This window comes from Symphalangus syndactylus, chromosome 10 (assembly GCF_028878055.3).
Source record: "Symphalangus syndactylus isolate Jambi chromosome 10, NHGRI_mSymSyn1-v2.1_pri, whole genome shotgun sequence".
NCBI classification, from domain to species: domain Eukaryota; kingdom Metazoa; phylum Chordata; class Mammalia; order Primates; family Hylobatidae; genus Symphalangus; species Symphalangus syndactylus.
This window is the reverse complement of record NC_072432.2, coordinates 73,172,776-73,198,383: the sequence shown is the minus strand read 5'-3', so window position 1 is coordinate 73,198,383 and position 25,608 is coordinate 73,172,776. Positions and strand designations below refer to the sequence as shown.

Sequence of the window (25,608 nt, the reverse complement as noted above, 5' to 3'; positions counted from 1 at the left end):
CCACATCTGTTAGACCAGCTATTATAAAAAAAACTGACATTAATAGTACTCCTTCCATTTTCACAAATGTTCTTGATGGCACTATCAATTAGACAATTATATAGTCATTTTATTTTTAGGTGCTTACGAGCCACCTCCCCCCATAAGAAAAATCTACTACCCTATTCAAAACATCTTTTATATTCACACTCACAGTGCCTTTCTTAGGCTAATTGTTACAACGTGGCTGCTCCAGGTGTCTCAGGCTCATCTTAATGATAAGAGAGTAGAAATCCAGCACTTCAAGTTTCTCTGTGGTCAGTCCAGACACTGCAATTCTTAATACTAGTTTGCAATAATAGGACCCACCATGAATATTATTTTGATTATGACAATTATTTATATTAACTTTATCTGTAGTTGAATTTTCTTAAAAACTATGTACACCTATTGCTTTTGCTATTTGTAATTGTTTTTATATTTCTACCCACCCCTCCCACCCCTCTCTTCAACCTACAATTTGGGAAGCTTAGTAATAAACTAGAAACCAGATAATGTTTTGTTACTTTGAGATATAAGCATGTTACTCTAAGGTAAACATGTCTTTGATCAAATAAGGTCAAATGTGTTCCTTCTTAAAGTTTTAGAATGAGTTTTAAAATATTAAAGTGTAGGCCGGGCACGGTGGCTCACGTAATCCCACGTAATCCCAGCACTTTGGGAGGCTGAGGCAGGTGGATCACAAGATCAAGAGATCAAGACCATCCTGGCCAACACGGTGAAGCCCCGTCTCTACTAAAACTACAAAAATTAGCTGGGCGTGGTGGCATGCACCTGTAGTCCCAACTACTCAGGAGGCTGAGGCAGGAGAATCACTTGAACCCAGGAGGTAAAGATTGCAGTGAGTCGAGGTCACGCCACTGCACTCCAGCCTGGCTACAGAGTGGGACTCCATCTCAAAAAAAAATAATAATAATAATGTGTAAGTGAACCCCTTTAGTAAAGTCTTTAGTAAAGTGACTTCTTCAATTTTGTTTAATCCAGTAGTTCTCAAAATTACTTTATTATGAAGAAATGTGTTACATTACACCTTTTAACAACCCACAGATCAGGACATTGAAGCATAGTTTTGAAAATGCCATTAAATTGTATTTATTCTGATACATATGTTTACAAAGAAATTGAAGATCTATTAATGGAAATAAAATTCATAAACTAAATTGTCCCTATGGTTCGCCTTTGTTTGATGCTTTTTATTAAAAAAACAAACAACAAGGCAATAGGTACCTTTCATGTCACAGAGGACATTTTCAACTCAACGAAGTCTACCCAATGTGAAATATTTTTGCAGCAGCCTCAGATAGGAGTATGCATTAGAACTACGTCAGTAACAAAATTTCCCAAAGATTTGGGACAACCAAGGAAAAGTCCTGTTTGGAAATGAATTTTTGTGTTGTTTAAGGCAGAATGAAGAACTCTCATAGGCCCTAAAACCAAAACAAAATTATTAAAGAAAATGAATATGAGCTGTATAGGTTGACCCTATATTTCTATAAAAACAAATAAAATCCCATTGTTACCAAGGAGTTCATCCAGAATAGAAGTTGATGCTGCATAAATGTGGTTATCAAATTGAGGGCATACTTTTTTCTCAACAATCTAAAGTTGGTTTTTAAAGAAGCCACTAAATTTAAGGAAAATTAGTAGTTTTTACTGGACTCATGTGCCATGAGATGATGTACAATTTCTTACCGTAAATATATTTTTAATACAAAGGTTTAAGGTATGTTTTATGTTCGTTATAACATATTAATAAATCTAATTTTGCTTCAAGTTATCATTTAGCAAGATGGCAAACTAGATAACCAGCACAACTGTAGAACCTTTTAAAATAATATACACTGCTGATCTAGAACAACAGAAAATATCTGCAGAGAATAAAATGAGGAGGAAACAAAAAACACTCCAGATAAATACAAAAGCACAAAAGCAAGCTTTCATCCTAAAGGTTTAAGCCACAGTGTGAAGTAACTGGATATCTTCTGTGATAGTTACACAGGATTTGAGAGCAAGAGAGAACACAGGACCTTCCCACAGTGAGGAGCCTAATGAGAGACTTCTGCATGAACTTGGGACACAAAAAGGAGAAAGTAAAGAGAGATGTTGGTCTTATTCTTGGCTTTGGTAGACTGGGAAAATGTTTCTTTCAAATATCTTCAAAGAAGATAATGTGAAATACATATTTAATTAAAAAACATAATTCTATACTAAACATCAATATAAAATGCAATTATAATAAGAATTGAAAAGTAAGAATAAATAAAAATGAAATCTACATATTGAAATGTGTGGATGTTTCTAATGTGGTAGAAGAGAATTTCTAGGCATAAATACAATAAAAACAAAAGGCTTAAAATGCATCCAAATCTGGAGGATGAAGTACAATGAATAAAAAAAGAAGTAAAAGAAAATAAACAATATTCAATCATAAATCAATCTAATTATAGAATCAAAAAATATAGAATAAAGATAAAATTAAAATATCAAAAAATTAACAGTGGGTTCTCTGAGGAAACTACAAAACAGTTGAAGCTCTAGGAAAATTTTAAAAATGAGGAAAACACAGATAAATTAAGATGGAAATAAGAAAACTAACTATATGTTGAGGAAAATAAATAGAAAATAAGAAAATATTCTAATAAATTTAAGTTATTTAAAAATTTAAAGGAATTGCATAATATCTAGAAATATATAATTTCTCAAATGGATATAAGAAACTGAAAACTTCAATAGCCATAAAATCATTAAACTATTTGAATCAGTTTTCAAATCTTTCTGCAGAGAAAACAGTAGGCTAAAGTGGATCTATAGAAAAAAATACTTATGAAATACTTAAAAAAACAAATAATTTTAAACGTTTATGTGGTAATTTTCTAAAGAAAAGTAAAAATGAAAATGCTCTCCATTATATTTTATTACTCTAGCATAGTTTCATATAAGAGCATAAAAACAAAAATTAGAGACCACTGTCATGCACGAACAGATACTTTTAAAATTGTATAAAATTATTAGCAAACTTAATCCAACAATGTTTTAAAATTATTATGACCATATAGCATTTATTTCAGGAATACCTGAATGGTTTAATATTATAAAATTTATTAATGCAACTCACATGTTTTTAAAAGTATGTTACTATCTCTATGCAGGAAAGGCATTTGATAAGTTTCAATATGCAAGGGAAAAATAAAACACTTGTTAAATTTACAGAGGATAACTCTGTCCTAATAAATTATATCTATAAAAACTTTCATCATGGTGGATCATGGTGGCTCATGCCTATAATCCCAGTGCTTTGGGAAGCCAAGGTTGGAGGAATACTTGAAGTCAGAAGTTCAAGGCCAGCTTGGACAACATGGCAAGACACAATCTCTATTTTAAAAAAATTAAAAATTAGTTGGGTGTGGTGACACATCTCTGTAGTCCTAGCTTACCCCAGGAGGCTAAGGTGAGAGGATTGCTTAAGCCTAGGAGTTCAATGTTACAGTGATCTATGATTGCACCACTGCACTCCAGCCTGGATGACATAACAAGATCCTGTCTCAAAACAAAACAAAACAGAATTACAGAAGATAAAATACTAAGAATTTCCCGTTTGGATAAAGCACAAGTGGAGGCATTATTACATAGTGGACTTACAAGTCAGATGTCTCAATTTGAATCTTAATTCTTTCATTTACTAATGAAGTAAACTTGAGATCACTTGGTAAAGTGTCTGTGTTTCATTTTCCTCATCTATTAAATATCAGCATAACAGTAATGCCCAACTCAAGGAATTTACGACAATAAGGTTAGCTAAAATTGTAAGGTTTAGAACACTTCTTGGTTTATAGTAAGCATGATAAAAAATGTGTGTTATGTGAATAGAAAAATTCCCCATTCATCACTCTTTTTCAATATTGTACTGAAGGACCAGTACACTCTTGCAGTAAGACAAAAATAGTACACACACAGTCACATACTCACACGTAGACAAATTCATCCATATAAATTTCAAGAAGCAAGATTCTCATTATTTGCAGACAGTATGATTATCTGCATAGAAAAATCATTTTCAATAGCAAAATAGAATATAAAGTATCAAGGGATATATCTAAAATAATGATGTGCAAGGATTTTATGGGGCAACTCGTAAAACTTTACTGGCTGACTATAAAGAACACATACTGACACTAGCGTCTTAAACAGAAAGTCTCACTATCATGAAGATAAAAGTTATCCCAAAAGCAATTTATGTAGTCAATGTATTCCTAGTAAAAATTTCAATATGTTTGTTGTCTTCTGTGGAAGTCAATTAATAAATTGATCAAAAGACATAGATATAAGAGCAGTAATCACAAGGCATATATCTTAGAACAGAAGGACAAAGTTGGAATACATTTTTGCTAAAACGTATCTACCCTTCATATTTTAGCTATGGTAATTAAAACAATATGGTAGTGTGAAAAGTTAGACACACCAACTAACAAGAGGAAATAGAGAGACCAGAAACATACCTTCTGATGTAGAAATGATTTACGATAAACCTGGCATTACAAATCAGTAGGAAATGAAACCATTTGATAGCGATACTGGGCCAATTGGTTATTTATGTTGAAAACGTTTAAAAGGATACCCACCACACATCATACCAATAAAGAGATTCTAAGTGGATTCAAGACTTAATGCAGGAAAGACCTTAAATATTTATAAAATATAATATATGATATTTTTATGACACTGGGTTTATATTGACCATAAAGTAACAATTGATAAATTTGAATATTTCAGATTTAAGAAAATATATTTATCAAAAGCAGTGCTTATTAATCTTTTTCTGATTATCACTGCCCTAAGGATAAAATTTACTACCATTTATCAAGATAAATTAAACAACAAAGAACCAGATTTGGCCATGCAGGATTGAATTTTGAATGTTCAGAAACCACTGCATTATCTAAGATGTTTTTTATCTCTAAAGAAGAAAAACATTGAGAAGGAGAGTAACCTCCCTAACTCCCTACAAAGCCAGTATCATCTTGTTACCAAAGCCAAGAAAAGACACACACAGACACACACAGACACACACAAACACACACACTATAGGCCAATATTCCTGATGAACATAGGCTCCAAAAATCCTCAACAAAATACTAGCAAACCGAATCCTACAACATCTCAAAAAGATAATACACCACAATCAAGTGGGTTTTATTCAAGGAATGTAAGGATAGTTCAACATTTGCAAATCAGTAAGTGTGATTCACCACATAAACAGAATTAAATACAAAATTATATGATAATCTCAGTGAATTCAGAGAAAGGACTCAATAAAATACAGTCTCCCTTCATGAAGAAAACCCTCAAACTAAGCATAGAAGGGACACACCTCAAAATAATAAAGGCAATGACAAACTCACAACCAACCTCCTATTGCACAGGGAAAAGTTGAAAGCAGTCCCCTGAAGAACTGGAACATGACAAGTATGTCAATTTTCACTACTCATATTCAACATAGTACTGAAAGTCCTAGATAGATCAGATAAGAGAAAGAAATAAAACACACCAGAATTGGAAAAGAGGATACAAATTATCTCTGTTTGCTGGTGATATACCTGGAAAAATCGAAGGACCCCTCCAAAAGACTCCTGGACTTGATAAATAGCTTCAACAAAGTTTCAGAATACAAAAATCAACATATAAAATCAGTAGCATTTCTATACACCAATAAAGTTCAAGCTGAGAACCAAATCAAGAACTCAATCCTATTTACAATTGCAGCAAAAATTAAAATACCTAGGAACCAATTTAACTAAGGGGGTAAAAGATCTATACAAGGAGAACTATGAAACACTGATGAAAGAAATCATAGATGGCACAAACAAATAGAAAAACATCCCATGTTCTTGACTGGAAGAATCAATATTGTTAAAATGACCACACTACTCAAAGCAAGCTCCAGATTCAATGCAGTCTCCATCAAATTATCAACGTCATTTTTTTCACAGAATTAGAAAATACAATTCTAAGGTTCATACAGAATGAAGAAAAAAAAGCCTAAGTAGACAAAGCAATGCTATGCAAAAGGAAGAAGGTGGGAAACATTGCATTACCCAACCTCAATATATACTACAGGCTATAGCAACCAAAATACATGATATTGGTATAAAAACAGACACATAAATCAATGCAATAGAATAGAGAACCCAAAAATAAAGTCACCTACCTACACCAACTGATCATTAGTAAAGTCGACAAAAATACATAGTGGAAAGGACACACTATTCAATAAATAATTCTGAGAAAACTGTATAGCCACAGGCAGAAGAATAAAACTGGACTCCTATCTCTCACCATTACAAAAGTTAGGTCAACATGGATTAAAGACAACTATAAGTTCTAAAACTATAAAACTCCTGAAAAAAAACCTAGGAAAGACTTCTGTGGGCATTGGCATAGGCAAAAAAATTTCTGAGTAAGACGTCATAAGCAAATGCAAATCAAACCAAAAATAGACAAAAGAAACTTAATTAAACCAAACATCTTCTGCACAGCAACAGAAGTAATCAATAGAGTAAAAAGAAAACCTACAGAATGGAAGAAAATATTTGCAAACTATGGATCCATCAAAGAACTAATATCCAGAATCTATAAGGAACTAAAAAAACTCAAGATAAAAAAATAACCCCATCAAAATTGTGCAAAAGACATGAACAGACATTTTTCAAAAGAAGATATAGAAGCAGGCAATAAATATGAAAAAGTGCTCTACATCGCCAAAGAAATGCAAATCAAATCCAAATGAGACACCATCTTACACCAGTCAGAATGGCTATTATTAAAAAGTAAAAAACAACAGATGTTAAAGAGAAAAGGGAGCACTTATACACTGTTGGTGGGAATGCAAAATTAGTACAAACTCTATGGAAAGAGTATGGAGATTTCTCAAAGAGATAAAAATAGAACTACCATTGGATCTAGCAATTCTACTACTGAATATATATCCAAATGAAAACAAATTATTATATTTTTAAAAAAAGGCATCTTCCAGGCCGGGCACGGTGGCTCACGCTTGTAATCCCAGCACTTTGGGAGGCCGAGGCGGGCGGATCACGAGGTCAGGAGATCGAGACCATGGTGAAACCCTGTCTCTACTAAATGTATAAAAAAAAAAATAAGCCGGGCGCGGTGGCAGGCGCCTGTAGTCCCAGCTACTCGGAGAGGCTGAGGCAGGAGAATGGCGTGAACCCGGGAGGCGGAGCTTGCAGTGAGCCGAGACTGTGCCACTGCACTCCAGCCTGGGCGACAGAGCAGGACTCCGTCTCAAAAAAAAAAAAAAAAAAAAAAAAAAAAAAGGCATCTTCCCTTATATATTGATAGCATCGCAATTCACAATACCAAAGTCATGTAATCAATCTGTGTTCATCAACAGATGATCTGATAAAGAAAATGTAGTGTAGTGTGTATATATATACATATGTGAGTATGTGAGTATATATGTATATATACATATATATGTATTTATTTATTTTTATAAATTTAGGGGGTACAAGTACAGTTTTGTTACACGGATATATTGTGTAGTGGCAAAGTCTGGGATTTTAGTGTACCCATCACTCAAATAGTGTACATTGTACCCAACAGGTAATTTTTCATCACTCATCCCCTTCGACTTCCTACCTTTTGGAGTCTTCCAGGTCAGTTATTCCATTTTACATGTCCTGTACCCATTGTTTAGTTCCCATTTGTGAGAACGTGGTATTTGGCTTTCTGTTTGAATTATTTCACTTAGGATAATGGCTTCTAGTTCCATCCATGTTGATGCAAAATGCATGATTTCATTCATTTTTATGAATGAGTAGTATTCCACGGTATGTGTGTATATATATATATATATATATATACACACACACATACACACACCGTATATATATATATATATATATATATATATATATATATATATACACACATACCATGGAATACTACTCATTCACAAAAATGAATGAAATCATGCATTTCGCATCAACATGGATGGAACTAGAAGCCATTATCCTAAGTGAAATAATTCAAACAGAAAGCCAAATACCACGTTCTCACAAATGGGAACTAAACAATGGGTACAGGACATGTAAAATGGAATAACTGACCTGGAAGACTCCAAAAGGTAGGAAGTCGAAGGGGATGAGTGATGAAAAATTACCTGTTGGGTACAATGTACACTATTTGAGTGATGGGTACACTAAAATCCCAGACTTTGCCACTACACAATATATCCGTGTAACAAAACTGTACTTGTACCCCCTAAATTTATAAAAATAAATAAATAAAGGTACCTTAAAGATAGCCAGAGGTAAAATCATAAACAGGGGCCAAGCACAATGGCTCACGCCTGTAATCCCAACACTTTGGGAGGCCAAGGCGGGCAGATCACAAGGTCAGGAGTTCGACCCCAGCCTGGCCAATACTGTGAAATCCTGTCTCTACTAAAAATACAAAAATTAGCTGGGCGTGGTGGTGGACATCTGTAATTCCAGCCACTCAGGAGGCTGAGGCAGGAGAATCGCTTGAACCCAGGAGGCAGAGTTTGCGGTGAGCCAAGATCGCATCACTGCACTCCAGCCTGGGTGACAGAGAGGCTGAGACTCTGTCTCAAAAAAAAAAAAAAATCATAAACAGACAAATTGTGGTTTCAGCACATAAAACCAACAAATTTACATAAATGATTCCTATGAGTCAATAAAAAATAACCCAATAGAAAAATTGTAAAAGGATATGAAGAGGCATCAGACAGAAGAAACATAAAAGGTGCCCAAAACTATGAGTGCTCAGAGTAATACATATTAAAACCATTAAAAAATATTTCATACCCAGTAGTTTGAATTAACATGTAGTAAAACTATACATGTGATATAAATCCAGATAGAATATATGTATATGTATTTATGTGTATATGTACACATAGATATGCATATACACACAAACATGTGGACACAGACCTCTATGTGTACCTAATATATGCTAGGGAATTAATACATAACTCAAGAGAGAATGCAATCAGTGTGGGGCACCAAAGGCCTACTTGCCAAGGTAGTTAGCTCCCAAGAACTGTACTAGTCACCTCGTCAAGAATAACTGAGCTGGGAGGTGACATGGGGAGAATGAGCAAGATGGGGATTGTTGTTCAATTCAAAACTTTATAGAATTAGAAACATGGCATTTAACATACAGATAAAATGAGTTATTCATCATGCCTCATTTTCCTTGCCAGTAAATATCTTCTAAGGACCAATTATATATATTACATACTGATCCATATAATTGCACACATACCCTACTTTCCATGATGTGTCTGATCCTACACCAACAAACTACAAAATATCAACTAAAAATAGGAAACTTATAAGTCATCAATCAGATAACATTCAACATGATTATACTTGAGAAATATATATCACACAGCTGCATTCTCAGTGATTTGATTTCATTTTCCCTATGTATCGGAATTTGCATTAGTCCGTTCTCACACTGCTGTAAAAAACTACCTGAGACTGGGTAATTTATGAAGAAAAGAGATTTAATTGACTCACAGTACCTCAGGCTTAACAGCAAGTGTGACTCGGAGGCCTCAGGAAACTTACAGTCACGGCAGAAGGGGAAGGGGAAGCAGGTACCATCTTCACATGGTGGAGAAGGAAAGAGAGAGAGCAAGGGGGAAAAATTGCCATACACTTTTAAACCATCAGCTCTCATGAGAACTCACTCATGATGAAGAGATCAGCACGGGGAAACTGTCCCCAGGATCCAATCACCTTCCACCAGGTTGCTCCCCCAACACCTAGGGATTACAATTTGTCCTGATATTTGCGTAGGGACACAAAGACAAGCTATATCTGCCTATAAAACCAAAACTTCTAATTTCTGTAATAGAATTATTCCCAAATAAGACAGAAATATTTTCCACATATGTGTAATCTTGGGGATATACACAATAAGAAAATTTCCCATGTATTACAACTCTTAATATTTGAGATGGTTAAAGTTAAATGGGTGTCTGGACTTCTTTATTGTTTTGATGCAACAATTTTAACTGTTAGACCTCCAGTCCCAGTATGACATAAAATTTATTTAAAATTTAGAACTGAGGCAAAATAAGATTGGAAGCATGTCCATTAAAAGAAATGTAGGGACAATGGCCATTCGAAAGTTATGTAAGGAAAATATGAAGTTCTTAAGTTATACCCATTATTAAATGTTCTAAACTTGGTAAAATTATTTGTTAACTTACAGACTATTTTATGATAAAGATATACATGATTTCTGTGTGGAACACATAAACCCAAAGGCTTATGGCTCTTTTAATCAGTTTTGATTCTAACTCAGCAATTTTCTCGTTTTATAAATATGCTAGTTTCCCAAATACTTTTTGAACCAGTTACAAATTTCTACTTGTTTCCTCATCTATTAATAAATTGAATGAAATCTTTGCCATGTCTTTGTTTTATATTTCCATGAGAGTTATAATTTTACTCTTTTGAAAATTATATTTTTACAAAGACTAAGTTTGTCAAGGACTGTGGTCTTCTACCTGAGTCTGTTGTATTATGTCAGGTAGTCTTCTTCCACCACTAAGTTCTCAAGATGTCTGGATAAACTGTTTTCCCTTGATCTGGGCTCATTTTGAGTAGGTGGACTTAATACCAAGTATTTCTAAAGCATCTATATGTAAGGCATTGGGAAAAGAGTAATAGGCCATATGTCATACCCAGAGGGAACTTAAAGTCTTAAAAGAAGCAAAGATATTTAAGGCATAACTTATTTTTAGATGACTCAACTTGTTGATAGTACAAATTTTAAAATATAATAATTTGGAACTATAAAGATACACTACTATGATATCCTGCTCTAGGAAAAAGCATTGATTGACTGCCCCACCAGATCCATCACCATGTTTTCAATAATGCCTCACTTCCCTCCAGGTTTCTCCCAGTTGATAATTGAGCATGGTTGAGGATACTAGTGTAGGGCCATTACTGCAGTATGTGGAAATCCCCTAACAGGAAACTTTTGTTAAAGGACTTCCCAGCAGGCTTACAACACTTTCTTTGGAATGATGCCACAGTCTAAGACTTCCCACTCGTTTCTTCTCACATGTATCATGCCTGAAATGTGGTCTGGAAGCTCACACTGCCTATTTATCTTCTTCACAAACATTCCTCCCAATAAGTTGCTGGTGCATATAATCCTGTCTTGACTCTGCTTCTTCAAGTACTTAAATTGGCAGGAAACTGAGCTGAAATTTTCCTGACTTCAAAGGCTTTGTTTCTGTCCCTATACAGTTACACCTTTCTGGAAGGGAGGTTGTGTTATAACAGTATCCCATTAATTATTTCTGAAGAAAAGAAGCTACCATTGAAGACAGAAAAAATGGTAATTTCACAGTAGCTTAATATGGTCAATGTCAATATGATTCTGACTTAATGAATAATTGCTAAGCAAGACATTGATTGACCATTATGTAGAGAACACCTCGGAGATTTTGTTCTGATGTGGACTGCTGAAAATTTGGTACTGTGTCATTCAACCATAAAATTCACTGCTATGGTCTGAATGTTTGACTTGCTCCAAATTGCATTTTGAAACCTAATCTCCATTATGGTGGTATTAAGAAATTTAGGAAGTGATTAGGTATGGGGGCTCTGTCTTCATGAATGAGATCAGTAACCTTATAAAAGAGATTTCAGGGAGCTTCTTGCCCCTTCTGATGAGACAGATCCAGTGAGAGGTGCCATTTCTGAAATGGAGTAAGCTTTCACTGGACATCAAATCTGCTGGCACCTGAATCTTGAATTTCCCAGCCTCCAGAACTATAAGCAATACATTTTTATTTTAAAAAAATTACCCAAACTAAGGCTGTTTCTTTTTTCAGAGAGAGAGTCTCATCATGCTGCTCAGGCTGGCCTCAAACTCCTGGGCTCAAATGATCCTCCCACCTCAGGCTCACAACTAGCTGGGACTACATGTACATTCCATCACACCTGACTTAAGGTATTTTGTTGTAACCGTGGAAATGGACAAAGACATTGACTATCTTAATGTATTTAGTTGGGGTTCTGAATAGTTCTCCATCTTCTTATCCTCCTTTCATATACTCTAAGTTCAAAAGACATTCAGCAGCTTGAACAAAGTAAAATGAAAGTAGGGAATAACAACACCTTTCTTTCTATTGATTGTAGAAAAGAGAAAAGGCCAGATTGACAAAGAATTGCAGAGACCAAGTCAAGTCACAGACAGGAAAAGCAGTGCGAACATTTCAACATTTCTGGCACCATCAATCACTGAAAATATGTTATCAGAACAAGGTCATCTTTAACTGACAATGCTATAACCATAATAGGTTGTTTAGGTAGGGGAACCAGTGTATCAGCTAATATAGCCATTACCACTCATTTTCAGATTTCAAGGGAAAAAAATACCAGGAAACCAGGGCACAAATTTATTTTGCAATCAGTTTTCTTCCTGAATGTAATTTTAGTCTCCTAATTTAACCAGTTGAAATTCTTCTTTACTATTAGTAAATTTAAGACAGTTTGTTAAATGTGAAATCTATATTCCATAAAAATATAGAACACTTCTCCAAATAGGGTTTTCCCCTACAGTAAAATCTGTATTATTATTATTATTTAAATCAACAAGTTGAGTGGTATGAAAAGTGAGTACACTGGAAACAGGAAAGGCATAACTTGACTTCTATACCACTGGTATAACTGTAGCAAGGAACCCTACAGAAACTGAATTATACCATTTTAAATTATGAAATGGAGCTAGCATACTGAAATATACTTTCAAGCTGGCAGTCTAGAAATTACCCTATATATTCTCCTTAGCTATCTGTCAAGCACCCACACATAATTCTGTAGAAACAAGTAATAGTAGTTTGGATTTAATGAGTACTTAAGGTTAGATGTTAAAGTATAGAGCCAAGCTTTACTCCCTGAGACATCCGTTTGCATACAAAAATTTCAGCAGGGGCTTAGTTATTACCTGGTTGAAATGAGATAGGAATTCTGCATTCTGGTCTCGGAAGTTCAAGAAATGTCAAACAGATTGGTGACACTCAAGGTCCTGATAGCTGGGAAGAATAACCAGAGACTCTGAGAAGAAAATAGAAAACCAGAGATAATTGACTGGACGTGCAAATGCCAAGACTGAAACACTTTGGAGAAATAGCGTTAGATAATTTTGCTTTAAAATACTGACCTTGACATAGTGAAGCTGTATCAGCAGGAGTCAGGGGGTCAGCAGAATAAGGTGACCCAATAAGGCCTTAAGAGGCCAAGACAGCCCAGGTTTCAGCATGGCTTTCAATGGATTTCAATAACATCGCTGCTTCCACAGTGAAACCTTGTGACTGCCCAAAGGCTCCCATGCTCAAAGACGTACCTGTACCTATGTGTGTTCTGTCTTGCCAGGCAGAGAACAGAAAATAAGCCACAGAAAAGACTGAGTCATAAAAAAGTGTAAAATCCCTGAAATTGTTCATAAATAAAGTTGCAGGAGATAAATATAGCCAGAAAGTGGGAAATTTTAAAGAAAATTTTAAGTACAAACATGAAAGGTAATTCTGTAAAACAAACTTGTTCAAAATCTTAAATCCCTTTTGTTCCCTTCATCTGTCGTATGTTTTGTTTCAAGATTAATATTACCTTGCCGAAAAAAATGTGAACCTTTGTTTCACTTCTTCACCCACTTTTTATTGTAATATGCTAGTGTCTCATTTTATTCATTTGCAATTTCTTTCATTTGTCCATTACTAACAACAACAAAACAATCCTTGCCATTACAAATTGAAAAAAGATTATTGATGTCATAAATATTTCATAACACCTAGTACATGCTTTGCAAACATAGGCATGCAGATAGCTAAATTTTACATTTCTTATTAAGTAGATCAACATTAGATTTTATATTGGGAGCTCGTTAATTTGAATATTGATAATTCTGATGTTCTATGTTCAGTGTCTCAATCGTTCAACCTCTAAAATCATAGAACTATTTCCCATTTCCATTTTCCATCCTCATAGGTATGTTTTTAGAACTAATGAGATAACATTTATAATCTGAGGGACTAGATTACTTTCTTTCTCAAGATATTAGTGTGCAATTTAGTGCTTATGAAGAAGCAATTTACTGAATGGCACCCTAGTGGTATAAGAAATATTTCAAGGACTATTCCATTTCGAGAAAGTGAAAAATTGGTGGATTCTGCCTAGCAGAGCTTGACAAAATGTGTAAGTTAAAAAGTTTTCAATGATTTAAAAAACAAAAACAAAAACGAATCAGGGTTGTGTACAGTGGCTGATACCTGTAATCCCAGCACTTTGGCAGGCCGAGGCAGGTGGATCACCTGAGTTCAGGAGTTCCAGACCAGCCCGGCCAACATGATGAAATCCAGTCTCTACAAAAATGCAAAAATTAGCCAGGCGTGGTGGCGCACTCCTGCAGTCTCAGCTGCTCAGGATGCTGAGGCAGGACAATCGCTTGAACCCAGGAGGCAGAGGTTGCAGTGAGCCAAGATCGCGCCACTGCACTCCAGCCTGTGTGACAGAGTGTGACTCTGTGTCAATAAATAAATAAACAAACAAAACTGATCAGCATGCCTTCTGTCATATTTTTCTTGATTTTATATTTTCCTAATTAGTTTTCATTTCTCCCGAAGACAAATGTTTCCTTTTACTTAACTCATAATTTTTCCTGTACTCTTCATCTTTCTCAAATGTTTTCATTATTAATATTATCCTGTGAAAAATGTCAGTTTTTAAGTTTTACATTTAACTCATTCTGGTTTTTATATCTTACTGCTTCATCTCATCCATTTATCATTTTTCTCAAATGCCCACTATTACTATAAAATGCAGACATATGTATATTTTTAAAAATATTTAATATGAGAAAAGATTTTAAATACAGAACCATGACTAAACACATATTATTCATTGAGAATATTTGAAAACCAAAAAGAATAAATTTTCTCAATGAAAATTATCATGATGACAAATTTTCACTTGCCTGTGCCACAAACACCCTGGGGCACTTAGGGTTTATATTGTGATTATTTACTGTGAATCTTCTTAGTTTTTATTTTAAAATTCTTTGTTTATCTATGCAACATATTTTCAATCTTCATTTTAAAAAGCAGAAAAAAATAGGAAAAAGAAAGAGCCATGTATTTTATTTAGTTGAATAATTGTAATAAGAAAAAGAACTATACTGGCTCTGCTGCATGGTGACAAAAGAATAGGGTGTATGAAATAATGTGTCTGGAGTTGGTGGGTTCTTGGTCTCACTTGCTTCAAGAATGAAGCCGTGGACCCTCTCGGTGAGTGTTACAGCTCTTAAGGCAGCACGTCTGGAGTTGTTCGTTCCTTCTGATGTTTGGATATGTTCAGAGTTTCTTCCTTCTGGTGGGTTCGTGGTCTTGCTGGCTCAGGAGTGAAGCTGCAGACCTTCGCGGTGAGTGTTACAGCTCATAAAAGCAGCATGGACCCGGAGAGTGAGCAGTAGCAACATTTATTGCAAAGAGCAAAAGAACAAAGCTTCCACACTGTGGAAGGGGACCCGAGTGTGTTGCCACTGCTGGCTCGGGCAGCCTGCTTTTATTCTCTTATCTGGTCCCACCCACGTCCTGCTGATTGGTAGAGCCCAGTGGTCTGTTCTGACAGGGCACTGATTGGCGCGTTTACCATCCCTGAGCTAGACATAAAGGTTCTCCACGTCCCCATCAGATCAGTTAGATACAGAGTATCCACACAAAGGTTCTCCAAGGCCCCACCAGAGCAGCTAGATACAGAGTGTCGATTGGTGCATTCACAGACCCTGAGCTAGACACAGGGTGCTGATTGGTGTATTTACAATCCCTGAGCTAGACATAAAGGTTCTCCACGTCTCCACCAGACTCAGGAGCCCAGCTGGCTTCACTCAGTGGATCCTGCACCGGGGCTGCAGGTGGAGCTGCCTGCCAATCCCCCGCGCGTGCGCTCGCACTCCTCAGCCCTTGGGTGGTTGATGGGACTGGGCGCCGTGGAGCAGGGGGCGGTGCTCGTCGGGGACGCTCCGGCCGCACAGGAGCCCATGGAGGAAGTGGGAGGCTCAGGCATGGCAGGCTGCAGGTCCCCAGCCCTGCCGGGCGGGAAGACAGGTAAGGTCCGGTGAGAAATCGAGTGCAGCGCCGGTGGGTCGGCACTGCTGGGGGACCCGGTACACCCTCCGCAGCCGCTGGCCCGGGTGCTAAGTCCCTCATTGCCTGGGGCCGGCAGGGCCGGCCGGCTGCTCTGAGTGAGGGGCCCGCCAAGCCCACGCCCACCCGGAACTCCAGCCGGCCCGCAAGCGCTGCGCACAGCCCCGGTTTCCGCTCGCGCCTCTCTCTCCACACTCCCCGCAAGCTGAGGGAGCCGGCTCCCGCCTTGGCCAGCCCAGAAACGGGCCCCCACAGTGCAGCGGTGGCTGAAGGGCTCCTCAAGTGCCACCAAAGTGGGAGCCCAGGCAGAGGAGGTGCCGAGAGCAAGCGAGGGCCGTGAGGACTGCCAGCATGCTGTCACCTCTCAATAATACAATTCTGAAATAATTTTTAATGACTAACATGTACAATTAAATTATTAGAAAGGATACTATTAGCTGTCACATGAAATTTGGGAGCAAGAAGTTCTTTGCAAACCAGAAAATGGAAAATGGAAATTTCATATCTAAGAGCAAAAAATTATTGACAATGCCAATCTACTTAAGCTGATTTAATGTAATAAGTATTTGGATAAAGTTCAATAAATACAAAATTCCTAGGAGTCAGAATTAATTAAACACACCTCAGAAGATCTACTAGCACCTCAGAGATGTTGGTGTTTGTATTTTTCACTCAACAGAGTTTCATTGCTTAGTGTGTTAACTCTAAAAAGGGGAAATGTAATTCCAGAATACCAAAAGAAAGGTAAAGAAGAGACTAATTATTCAATTGTTTTAGGGCTGGAATAATGCTTTCTATTTTCTCTAGCCTTCATAAATGCCTTCAAAAAGAGGTGTTTACAAAATATTCAATGAATGGATAAATACATAATTCTATCACTAACCTTGCGTAAAAGTAACAACTCTCTTTAAAGGCCCCCAGTGTTTACCTAAACACCGTAAAACAGATTTATTTCTGCATATATTACTCAACTCTAAATTGTGCTCATATGCTTCTTAGATTGAAATTGGACCCTGGTTTACTGTTTTTAAAATAAGCCAAATTAGTTGTGCACATATAAATGTTTCAACTCTTCCACAAGTTTTACAAGCAATGTGGACCTGCATAACGTTCCCATGAAGACTTTTAGACCAATGAAATAAGAGAGGGAATTAACAACTTTGAATAAACGTGAAATTTATATGCCTATATTTGGGTAGAAATGCCTAATTGTTTTATTATTCTCCTACTGAGATATCCTTTATCCACGGAAGGCAGTAAAGCACAGTAGTTAAGATTGCAGGCTCCAGACTCAATGCTTGGATTTGTGCCTAGCTTCTCAACAAACTACAACCTATAAAGTCTCAATTTACACATGAATAAAATGTATGTGATGATAGTTCCCATTCCATAAATGCATTGTGAGTGTTAAATGAGATAATAAAGGTAAAATATTTTATCTAGCACATAGTAAGTGCTTAAAAATTAACTGATAATTATAACTATCCATCTGCTGTATTTGAGGCAGCAAAGTTAGAATATATAATAAAAGATAAACTGCTTGTTTTAGAATAAAATGTTGCAGTTGAAAACATGCAGTTCTGTTTTTACTATGTTCAGTTTCTCTGCCTCCATATCTTATATCTTTCCCCCATTTTAGTTTGACATTTTTGGTTGTTGTATTTTTTAATTTTGAGGGGACAGAAAATTGATAATTAAATTCACTTATTTTTAAATTCATTCACTCATTATTCTAACCAGCTTTCTTTCTAAACATATTTATAGCATTTTATAATTAGAATACACATACAATAAAAGCAGTGTTTAGATACAAAAGTATTTTTAAAAATTTACTCTTAAGTATGAAAATCAGAATTGCAATTGCTAAAAAGTGTTGCTTTCTTTTCCCTTAATTCCAGTAGAAGAAGTTGTCAATTACTGACTCTCATTTGAAACTTTCTTTCTCCTTTTCATTTTAATTTTTAATTCTTTTTTTTTTTTTTTGTAGAGATGAGGGGGTGTCTCACTTTGCTGCACAGACTGGTCTTGAACTCCTCACTTCAAGCAATCTTCCCATTGTGGCCTCCCAAAATGCTGAGACTACAGGTATGAGCCACCGTGCTCACCCCTTCTTGTTTTTTATGCCTAAGCAGTGATGAGATGAGCCCATGTAATACAATGTTTAGGGAAAAAAAAAACAAAAACAAAAAACTATATTGATGGGGCACTCAGTACAGAAAAAAAGCGATTGTGCTGCCCTCCAGTAATTGATGCAAATGTTTGAGAGATAAAAAAAAAAAAAGAGTCCATTTTTTTTTTTTAATTATACTTCAGGTTTTAGGGTACATGTGCACAATGTGCAGGTTTGTTACATATGTATCCATGTGCCATGTTGATTTCCTGCACCCATTAACTCGTCATTTAGCATTAGGTATATCTCCTAATGCTGTCCCTCCCCCCTCTGCCAACCCCACAACAGTCCCCGGAGTGTGATGTTCCCCTTCCTGTGTCCATGAGTTCTCATTGTTCAATTCCCACCTATGAGTGAGAACATGCAGTGTTTGGTTTTTTGTCCTTGCGATAGTTTACTGAGAATGATGGTTTCCAGTTTCATTCATGTCCCTAGAAAGGACACGAACTCATCATTTTTTATGGCTGCATAGTATTCCATGGTGTATATGTGCCACATTTTCTTAATCCAGTCTATCGTTGTTGGACATTTGGGTTGGTTCCAACTCTTTGCTATTGTGAATAGTGCCGCAATAAACATACGTGTGCATGTGTCTTTATAGCAGCATGATTTATAGTCCTTTGGGTATATACCCAGTAATGGGGTGGCTGGGTCAAATGGTATTTCCAGTTCTAGATCCCTGAGGAATCGCCACACTGACTTCCACAATGGTTGAACTAGTTTACAGTCCCACCAACAGTGTAAAAGTGTTCCTATTTCTCCACATCCTCTCCAGCAACCTGTTGTTTCCTGACTTTTTAATGATGGCAATTGTAACTGGTGTGAGATGGTATCTCACTGTGGTTTTGATTTGCATTTCTCTGATGGCCAGTGATGATGAGCATTTCTTCATGTGTTTTTTGGCTGCATAAATGTCTTCTTTTGAGAAGTGTCTGTTCATGTCCTTTGCCCACTTTTTGATGGGGTTGTTTGTTTTTTTCTTGTAAATTTGTTTGAGTTCATTGTAGATTCTAGATATTAGCCCTTTGTCAGATGAGTAAGTTGCAAAAATTTTCTCCCATTTTGTAGGTTGCCTGTTCACTCTGATGGTAGTTTCTTTTGCTGTGCAGAAGATCTTTAATTAGATCCCATTTGTCAGTTTTGGCTTTTGTTGCCATTGCTTTTGGTGTTTTAGACATGAAGTCCTTGCCCACGCCTATGTCCTGAATGGTATTGCCTAGGTTTTCTTGTAGGATTTTAATGGTTTTAGGTGTAACATTTAAGTCTTTAATCCATCTTGAATTAATTTTTGTATAAGGTGTAAGGAAGGGATCCAGTTTCAGCTTTCTACATATGGCTAGCCAGTTTTCCCAGCACCATTTATTAAATAGGGAATCCTTTCCCCATTTCTTGTTTTTGTCAGGTTTGTCAAAGATCAGGTAGTTGTAGATATGCGGCATCATTTCTGAGGGCTCTGTTCTGTTCCATTGATCTATGTCTCTGTTGTGGTACCAGTACCATGCTGTTTTGGTTACTGTAGCCTTGTAGTATAGTTTGAAGTCAGGTAGCATGATGCCTCCGAGCCAAGAGTCCATTTTTTATTACTTTCTATATTTTATATTTTTCATGATTGTGTGCATGACTTTCAGGGAATAATAGCCATGTCTACCTGAGTTTTACAAAAATTACAGAGAAAAGCCTTAAGACGTCACTAGGTAGGTAGATACTCCTCTATATCTACAAACAGTTCTGTGATATGTAATTGTTAAAAGGTATAGAATATGTTGCCCTCTAGTGATTCATATGAACATAGAAAAAGTCATGTAGACTGTCTCAGCTATCCAGATCTGTATATGGATTTCTTATGTCATCATGCAAAATCTGTATACTGTTTTCCATTATTTCATTATTTAGATTCTTTAATAGCCTTGGTGTTACATTTTGGTTTATTATTGCACAAGTCCAAGTCAAACTCTGTTCTCTATTCTTTATAAAAACAAGCAAGCAAAAACAAACCTTAACAAAATGTAATAATATGTGAAATTCTTAAATGAGAAAAAGAAATATTTCACTTTATTTTAGTTACTTGTAACTATATTTTTGTGGAGTGCTTTTAACCAAAGAAGTCATTAATCTAAATGTGTGTCTATTAAAAGTTAATCAACTTTTCTTAACTTGGTATTTACTGAATATAAGAAGTGGCAAGTGAAATTGAATACATCATGAAAAGGTCTAAAATAATACATACTGGTAATATACAGTTACTATATCTAGCAGAATTGCCAGAGATGTTTGCTAAACGCATCTTTGTCCCCAAATCTGACTCAGGATATCTGGGAATGATAACAAGTAGGGTACATTTTTATTTGGTTCCCAAAGGATTCTTGACCATTTCAAATACTGCCCTGCTCTGGGCCTTTCCAATGCCTTTTCACATCATCTCACATTTCCCTTTGCTAGATTAATATTTCCTGTCTTTAGGCATCACAGTTTTTTATGTATGGCCTTCAAGTAAAAATACTTTGAACATATAATTTTATCACCGTTCATGATTTTTCTTAGGCAACATTGTCTCTTAGAATTTTATCTTAATTTTATGTAACAATTTAGGCTCTACATTAGTGAGATTTCATTCAAAGTAATTAGGTTTCTAAAGAAACAGGAGGGCTTCTTAACTTACAGTGTATCACAAAGAAAAAATGTTCCACCATATCAAGCTATTGAAGATAATATTTAAAAAGATTTAAAAGTTATAATTATTTCTTGGTTGGCACTAGAGAAATGAAAGATGCAAAATATTTCAGGGTAAAGTTTCATTTAAAATTATTTCAATAGTATCTACTTTTATGTTTGATAAATTATTTTGAAAGCATGATTGATAAAGTTGCTGACCTACAAAAATCAAAGCCTAACAAATATTTACTTGTCATTTAAATTAGGAATAAAATGCTGTAAGAAACCTGTAAAACCTTAGTTTTAGATAAGAGCTTACTAAAATCGGAGCCGGAATTAAATACTGTATTTGGAAATTGTTAAGGTGAAATAAAAAAAGAAAAATGAATCATATTTCCCATGGCATTGTTGCCAGTTTTCCTATGATGGTCTTAAAATATCTTCTATTATAAAATAACATAGTAAGAGGAAACATTTTAAAACCAAGTCTAAAATTTAACTTGAAATTCCCATTCTATACATGGGAAATTATAAAGTACTGAAGGTATCTTGTGACTGAATAAGCTTGGCAATTTTGTCTCAAAGTGAGGCTCCATCTACGGATGCTAAAACGAGCCATTTATGACATTTATAAGCAATTAATCCGATGAAAACCTAATCATTTACGTTAGAAGCTAGTAAACCAATAAACCATAGCTAATCTTACTAAAATATTGTTTTCTCACACTGCTCATGCAAAAATCAACACAACTAGCAGAAGCAGTCCTCATTATAAACTCCAGTAGGACAGTTTTGTTAGCACCTCCTAACTTTCTTACTACACACCCTCAGGCCCTCTGAAAGACCAGTTTACTCTCTTTCCCTCACATCATAACACAAACATACTGAATACCTGCTAAGTATGGGAGAACTCTGCGTGACTCTGCAGTAGATACCAAGGTAATACATATATTAGCCTCAGGTCCTCAAAAAATTTTCAACCTCAGATGAGAAGTGACAAAATAAAAGACCTAAATATAATAGAAAACCAAAAAATAAAAAGTACTGAGAAGGAGAAAATAATATTTTTGATAGTTTGAAAAGATGCGTATCACCATTTTGTTAAAATGATTAGAGATGATTCCATAAAAAGATAACATTTGAATGAATTGACAAAGAATAATTGGATATTGACAACTAGAGATATAGAGAAAGCTTTCGGGATGTTCTTGAGAAACATCAATATAGTTACGGAGTCAGGAATGTGAGGGAAGGGCCCAGGAAAAGTATTCTAGTTTGTTCCTTTAAGTCTTAGTGTTGTGGGTTTTCTTCCCTCTCTTTACTTCATGCCTTTGTTTGCTTGTACTGCTATAACAACAAAAAAAAAAAACGAAAAAGAAACAACAACAACAAAAAAAATGGAGACTGGGTAATTTATAAAGAACTGAGCTTTAATTTCTCATGGTTCTAAAGGCTGGGAAGTCAAAGATCAAGGTGCTGACATGTTTGGTGTCTGGTGAGAGCTGCTCTGCTTCCAAGATAGCAATTTGAAAGCTGCTCCCTCTGCAGGGAGTTATGCTGTATCTTCACATGGCCGAGATCTCATGAAACACCTCCTAAAAGAGGTTTCACCTCCCAACGTTGTTGCATTGGCTATTAAGTTTGCAACACATGAATTTTGGGAGACACATTCAGACCATAACACTTGACATCTGGTACCTGTACGGTCTCTTGATTTACTCACTTTGGTTCCTTCTCAGTATTTATTACTCTTCTTTTGCTCCTTTGATGCTGGAGCTCCCCAGAGCTCTCTGATCCTGTGTGTTCAATGTATATTATCCCCATCTATAATTTCAATTATTTATGGTTTCACCTACTGTCTATATGATCCTGTTTACCAACTCTAAATCTTTAAACCTCAAAAACGATAAGTATCCAGAGTAGATACTGGGCTGTGCCATTGAGATCCCTCTTTGAGGACTGAGGAACTAATTCACCCAGCTGCTTGGAGTGTTGTAGCTCTCATCTAAATTCTTTCCAAGAATTACATTCATTAGAAAAAAATCTGCTTTGTCCCAAGTCATACTTGTTCCCTGGGGAAGCCTGCCTCCAACAACTTCTGAATACAGAAATACAAAGATCTATCTTATTATTGGCAATATTGGACAATTCCAAAGAGCCATTCCAAATCTAGAGCTTTCCTGAGATGGGATAAGGTCTATTTTGAAAATGTACCTCAGTTCGATAACTCCAACTGCATAACTTTACTTCCTTCAACCCCTTAGTATATGTTGATCCCAAGGGTATTCCCTGATAATTTGTCTGCATGCAAACCTTCACCTCAGAGTCCACGTTGGAGAGAATCTGACCTTTTGCAATGTCTCGTTGTACTAGATCCCCTTCTACTTCGATAACATAAGGGCTTATTAAAATTAAGATACTAAAAATTAAGCTCATTATCTATTTCCCTAAAATATTCTTACCCATTTGTTTTGTTTTGGAATATTATGTACCATACATGCCAGTGGTGCCATCCTCATGTATACCCTTGTTTTTAAAACATCTACTTTATCTACAGTCTGAAAGGGGCTGTCCTACGTACTCCAAGGACTGACATTAATTCAACCAGGAGTAGTCACCCGATTCAATCAATCAGGAATTTGAGATAGAACATAAGACAGAGACACTGGGTTCTTCGAATACTGTTTGGCTCTAGAGTGTAAGTAACATTGGAGACAGATTTTATTTCACACCAAGCCCAAATCAAAAAACATCTAACTTTATAGAAGAGACAATAATATAAACCTTGCTGAAGAAGCCAGACTACAAAGAGAACAATAAAATAAATTGGTGGAGGAAACATAAATGAGAACGCACTTAACCTAAGAAATAGTGATGGGTAAGATAGAAGCCTGATTAAAGCTCCTCTGTATGCAGACTTACTTTTTAGAAATTGGTTTTCTAAAATTACCCTGAAACCTTACAATACATTTCCCATCAAATAAAGCATTATAAGACATATCCCCTGCTTGGTAAACAGCACCACAATCTATCCATTTGTTTCAATCAGAAATCTGAGAGGGATTGAGGCCCTCTCAGATTTCAGAGCAGAATAGCTGAAAAAAAAAAAAAATCCTTACATTTTTGTTGCCACTGTTCTGTCTCTTTCTCTCAAATCCTACTACAACTACCTAAGCTCAGAATTTTCCTATTCTTTGTCTGTCAGTACAAGTACACTGCCTAAGATTCTGATTCTGGCCCTGACCTTCTCCAGTTCATCCTTCATATTTATGAGTGTTTTCACTTACATAGTAATCTGATGGTGTCATTCCCTTATTATAATAAAAGAAATTCTTTCAACTTCGTCTCTGAGATAAAACACAAACTGCTGTTAATAGTTTACAATGCACTTTCTTATGTGGCTCTATCCTGCCTGCCTAGCAACATCTCCTATTACAAAGATTGCTTGAATTTCTAATCCACCATTAGCCATTCCATAGTTTCAAAAACTTGCCATACTTTCTCAAGTTTTCCTTCCTTGTGCATTCTTCCCACTGCTCAGAACATTCTCCATCATGCTTGTGGAAAACTTCTATTTATCCTTAATCTGTCCAATTAAATGTTATTTCATTTTTTTAGCCAACTAGGAATCGTGCTGACCTTTTAGTCACTGCTGCCTCTGCACATAGCACAGTACGATAAGTATAGCAGATCTATATCTTGTTTTATGAATTAACTGAAGCATCTTTTGCGTCATGTAGACAGATTTGGGTATTGATTTTTATTTTGCAGCTTTTTGTGCATAATTCCATTATTGCAATTAATTTATTGCATTGTCATTTTTATTTGCATAACTCTCTTGAACAAGAATGAAAATGTTTTGAGGATACAGTCCATAAACTTTCATATTGACAAATGTTCCCCAGGAACTAACAAAGTATTTGGCATACTTAACTCAGAAATATTTGCCACATGAATGAGTGAATGCTCATAGGGTAGCAATAGAAGATAAGGCTCCACATTTTGACAAAGCTTTTAGCTCTCAATAGGAAGGCAAAACTTCTGAGGAATAAAATCCCAAAATTCCTTCTTTAGAAGAACAGAAACAATGTGCATGGGTTAAGGGTGAGAATTTCCCCTGAAACCAGATTGTATGAAGAAGTGTGGAACACCACAAGCAAGCTATGTTTACAGAAAGCAGTCTGTTCATTCAGGAGGAGGGAGTGAAAGACACTGCATTATCAGCAGCTGTGCTGCTAAACAGGGGGCCAGGAGTAAGGAAATGCTAAAGGAATGTCCTCTCACACTCAGTGCTGCTCCATGAAAATTATTCCTGCAAGCTGGAAGTAGAGTTCTGATTCCTCCTTCTCTAACCAACTCCCACAACCCTCCTTCCCCCACATAAACAACACCTTCTACAAACAACAGGCTCAAGAGGAAATAAAGAATCAGCAATGATAAAAAAGGAAAAGGCAAAGAATCTATGCAAAACATTGCAAAAAGAATAAAAGAAGCAGGCAAAACAAGAGGCAGATGAAGACAACATAGAAAA

At 36.0% G+C, this 25,608-nt stretch overlaps 1 long non-coding RNA gene across 4 annotated transcripts in view; it reads left to right on the top strand.

The window, feature by feature from the left end:
- The window catches only part of LOC129492314 (uncharacterized), a 299,404-nt gene that overhangs the window by 102,656 nt on the left and 171,140 nt on the right, over window positions 1-25,608 (top strand). For all 4 annotated transcript variants that reach the window (XR_010114082.1, XR_010114083.1, XR_008660783.2 and 1 more), the window contains exon 3: window positions 18,243-18,340. This is a non-coding gene — a long non-coding RNA (uncharacterized lncRNA). The remainder of the gene's footprint in view (window positions 1-18,242; window positions 18,341-25,608) is intronic.